The sequence below is a fragment of the Cervus canadensis genome, chromosome 22 (assembly GCF_019320065.1).
Source record: "Cervus canadensis isolate Bull #8, Minnesota chromosome 22, ASM1932006v1, whole genome shotgun sequence".
In the NCBI taxonomy this organism is placed as follows: Eukaryota; Metazoa; Chordata; class Mammalia; order Artiodactyla; family Cervidae; genus Cervus; species Cervus canadensis.
Window position 1 is genome coordinate 53,922,311 of NC_057407.1, and position 5,083 is coordinate 53,927,393.

A 5,083-nucleotide genomic window follows, 5' to 3' on the forward strand; every position below is an offset into this window, starting at 1 on the left:
TTAAAACCTTGAGCTCTTTTCGAAGCACTTAATGTTTTGCTTGACTGATTTTATAGACACCTTTTATTATGCTCCACTCTTTCATCTCACCCATCTGCTCCAAGAAAACATACTTCCTTCTCTTAAGGGGAACACCCATGTTCCCTAGGACATTTTTCTTTAACTAGAGGAAAACAAGATTATGGTTTTACCACTGAACTTTTGTAAGTTTTCAAATCAGGTCTTCTACATAAACGTTTAACATAAAAGTAACAACTCTGTACATAAAATTCTACCTCTGGATGAAATGTACAATACAATCTTCAGTTAGACCTTAATACTGGTGTAGCATTTGCCAATTTGCAGAGTCTCTCTACACACACACACACACACACACACACACACACACACACACACGGTGTTATCTGTTTCTCATCAAAATGACATTATGCTGGGGAGAGGGATAAATTAGGAGTTTGGAATTAACACACTACCATACAGGTAATCAACAAGGACCTACTGTATAATTCAGGAAACTCTACTTGATATTCTGAAACCTAAATAGGAAAAAATTTGGAAAAAGAATAGGACAATATATGAACGTATAACTGACTCTCTTTGCTGTACGCCTGAAACTAATACAACACTGTAAATCAACTATACTCCAATGTAAGATAAAAACTAAAACAAACATAAAAAATTAAATAAAAACTAAACCCACATGAGGCACCATTGCTTTCGTGAAGTGGCCAAGATGGCGCACACGTGCTGCGTCCTGGAGGCGGAGTCTGTGAGCCTAGCCGGGTTAGGCGTCTTCCCCTGGGGGACTGCAGGAGGCCCACTCCGGCCCTCAGGGGTTGCTGACGGTGTCGAAGGCTCTGGGTCTGTTCAAAGGATTCACCCCTGAGAGACGGAGGAAGTCAGAACTCCCCAGCTTTTAGACCTCGACCCAGTCGGCGGCTCTCCCAGACCACGCGCTGCGGCCCTGACCCCCACGGCCAACTGGCTAAGTGTCGGGCGCCTACCGGCGCTTTGGGGAGTGTGACAAGCCCCGCGAGCTCGCCACTAACGTGATCACACTGGTGGGAGGACCCACAGAGCTCACGCGAGACCTGAGCAGGGCGTCACGTAGCACGTAGGCGACGCTTGACGCAGAGAGGCTCCAAGCTAGTGGCCAGCAGCTGTTCTGGAAAACTCCGCCTAGTACCAGAAGTAGCGCCTGGTGGATTTACTAGCGGCAGGGAGCGGCCACTTCCTCATGAACACGCACCTTGACAGATGGAGCATGCTGACTCGCCTCGAGAACACCAAAGGCAGGAGGTTGGCAGTTTTTATACCATGTGCTCCAGGCCTCTGATTTCTCCTCCCTGTTCCTGCGTTATGGATGTCGGGTCTAGCTGGGTGGATATGATCAGATGAGAAGGACCATATCTGGGTCCAAGTTCATCTGCAAGTTGAGTGGCGAAGATGTATTTGGAATCTCTGTTCCTCTAATTACAACTGAAGCAAAACTGGGAAAGTCCGCTGGCAATGCTGTTTGGCTGAACAGAGGTAAGACATCTCCATTTAAATGGTATTAATTTTTTGTCAAGCAGCAGAATAATTGGGTAGTACGTCCCTGAAGCTCTTCACTTTTTTGACCCTTGCAGAGGTTGACCACATAATGCAGCTGTATGTCAAAGGGCCAAAAAAGCAAGGTCCTCAGAGACAAATTGCCACAGAAGTCAGAAAACTTGTTTTTGGACAAGGACTCTGGGCTCTGCTCAAAGGTGCACACAAGCCCTTTAGCAGTATAGATGCACTGGAAGTCATGTCTGACCTAGAGTTAAAAGAGTTTTGAAAGTTTCTGAATTCTTCATTGTGGAATGAGTGTCGCAGATTTGCCGCAAAGCAAATGCCTTTTCTGATTATTCATGAGGGTATGAGATGGTCACAGGAGGCGGAGTCAGTGTATATCACAGTAACAAATGCTGAGAGTTGGTTTTGGTTGTTGGACCATGTATCCTTAAGATTGGCCTTTCCTTACTTAAAATGGTAAAAAAAAATTTCCACATGATACAATGGCTTCAGCTATGATGAAAAATCCTTCTGGTGGTTCACTTTTATCCATCATTCATTCTCAAGACATGGGAACTTATACCTTGGCTTATGGAAATCCAAAATAGTATGGAGTATACTCGAGGCCTGACAGTGTGAGTTACTTCATTATTTATATAGGTTGGGTATGTTTGTATAATAGTGTGCTATTTTATTTCCTAATCCTTGAACATTGAGGACTACAATAGAAAAGCATGATTTCCAGGGTTAATCTCTTTCAATAATAGTTTTTTCATGAAAAACTAAATGCTGCCTTTCCCATTCTGTTCCCTCTTTTGGAGATGAGGAAGAAGAGTGAAAAAGAGGTATAATATGGAATTGTAGATACTTTTTTAAAAAATTTATTTTGTATTGAAGGATAATTGCTTTATAGAATTTTGCTGTTTTTTGTCAAACCTCAACATGAATCAGCCATAGGTATACACATATCCCCTCCCTTTTGAAACTCCCTCACATCTCCCTCCCCATCCCACTCCTCTAGGTTGATACAGACCCCTGTTTGAGTTTCCTGAGGCATACAGCAAATTCCTGTTGGCTATCTATTTTGCATATGATAGTATAAGTTTCCATGTTACTCTTCCCATACGTCTCACCCTCTCCTCCCTTCTCCCCATGTCTATGAGTCAATTCTCTATGTCTGTTTCTCCACTCTTTCCCTGTAAATAAATTCTTCAGTACTATTTTTCTAGATTCCATATACATGTCTTAGAATACAATATTTATCTTTCTCTTCCTGACTTACCTCATTCTGTATAATCGGTTCTAGGTTCATCCACTTCATTAGAAATGACTCACATGTGCTCCTTTTCATGACTGAGTAATATTCCATTGTGTATATGTACCACAACTTCTTTATCCATTCATCTGTCAATGGACATTGAGGTTGCTTCCATGTTCTACCTGTTGTAAATAGTGCTGAAATGAACAATGGGATGCTTGTGTCTCTTTCAATTTTGGTTTCCTCAGGGTGTATGCCTAGAAGTGGGATTGCTGAGTCATATGGTGGTTTTATTCCTAGTTTTTAAACGAATCTCCATACCATCTTCCATAGTGGCTGTATCAATTTACATTTCCACCAACAGTGCAAGAGTGTTCCTTTTTCTCTATACCTCTCCAGCATTTATTGTTTGTAGACTTTTTGATGATGGCCATTCTGACTGGTGTGAGGTGATATCTCATTGTAGTTTTGATTTGCATTTCTCTAATAATGAGTGTTGTTGAGCATCTTTTCATGTGATTGTTAGCTATCTGTATGTCTTCTTTGGAGAAATGTCTGTTTAGGTCTTTTTCCCACTTTTTGATTGGGTGGTTTGTTTTTCGAGTATTGAGTTTTATGAGCTGCTTATATATTTTGGAAATTAATACTTTGTCAGTTGTTTCATTTGCTATTATTTTCTCCCATTCTGAGGGTTGTCTTCTCACCTTGCTTATAGTTTCCTCTGCTGTGCAAAAGCTTTTAAGTTTAATCAGGTCCCACTTGTTTACTTTTGTTTTGATTTCCATTACTCTAGAAGGTGAGTCATAGAGGACACTGCTTTGATTTATGTCATCGAGTGTTCTGCCTGTGTTTTCCTATAAGAGTTTTATGGTTTCTGGTCTTACATTTAGGTCTTTAACCCATTTTGAGTTTATCTTTGTGTATGGTGTTAGGAAGTGTTCTAATTTCATCCTTTTACATGTAGCTCTCCAGTTTTCCCAGCACCATTTATTGAAGAGGCTATCTTTGCCCTATTGTATATTCTTGCCTCCTTTGTAAAAAATAAGGTACTCATAGATACATGGGTTTATTTCTGGACTTTCTATCTTGTTCCATTGGTCTACATTTCTGTTTTTGTGCCAGTAGGATACTGTCTTGATGACTGTAGCTTTGTGGTGTAATCTGAAGTTAGGAAGGTTGATTCCCCCAGCTCCATTCTTCTTTCTCAAAACCGCTTTGGCTATTCAGGGTCTTTTGTGTTCCCATATGAATTGTGAATTTTTTCGTTCTAGTTCTGTGAAAAATGCCATTGGTAATTTGATAGGGATCACATTGAATCTGTAGATTGTGTTTGGTAGTATAGTCATTTTCACAATACTGATTCTTCCTACCCAGGAACATGGAATATCTCTCCATCTGTTTATGTCATCTTTGATTTCTTTCATCAGTGTCTTATAATTTTCCATGTACAGTTCTTTTGTCTCCTTAGGTAAGTGTATTCCTAGATATTTAATTCTCTTTATTGCAATGGTGAATGGGATTGATTCCTTAATTTCTCTTTCTGATTTTTCATTGTTAGTATATAGAAATGCAAGTGATTTCTTTGTATTGATTTTGTATCCTGAAACTTTGCTAAATTCACTGATTAGTGTTAGTAATTTTCTGATACTATTTTTGGGGGTTTTCTATTTACAGTATCGTGTCATCTGCAAACAGTGAGAGCTTTACTTCTTCTTTTCCAATCTGGATTCCTCATTTCTTTTTCTTCTCTGATTGCTATAGCTAGGACTTCTAGAACTATGTTGAAAAATAGTGGTGAAAATGGACACCCTTGTCTTGTTCCTGATCTTTGGGGGAATGCTTTCAGTTTTTCACCATTGAGAATAGTGTTTGCTGTAGGCTTTTCATATATGGCCTTTACTATGTTGAGGTAGGTTGGAATTGTGGATACTTTTTATCAGGTGTATATCTCATTGGATTTTGTGTTGTTCAGGAAGCAAATGCAGTTTTCTGTAAAAAAGGAGAAAAGTTAGAAATCATAGTTGGCATTAGAAGTTACAGTAGAAATAGTTTCTTTTCATGGAAAAGAAAAATCAGTACTTGACTTTTCAGAAAATTCCTAATCAATTTTCCAGTCCCTTGCTTGTGTTTCCGTATAATTAAACTTACTCATAGCTTTGTTTTTTTTACTTGGTAAAAAAGGTAGCAGTGTCTTAAAGCTAACTTAAAAGTTGATAAATCTATCTGAAATCTGAATCTATTTCAACTTCTATCCCCAGTCAGATTGCAACTGGAGATCAACCAAAGTTA

The 5,083-nt window shown here is 39.4% G+C and overlaps 1 pseudogene; it reads left to right on the plus strand.

Annotated features, from left to right (window-relative positions):
* The first annotated feature begins 733 nt into the window (after nt 1-733).
* Nucleotides 734-2,055, plus strand: LOC122424394 (annotated as a pseudogene).
* The last annotated feature ends 3,028 nt before the right edge of the window (nt 2,056-5,083 follow it).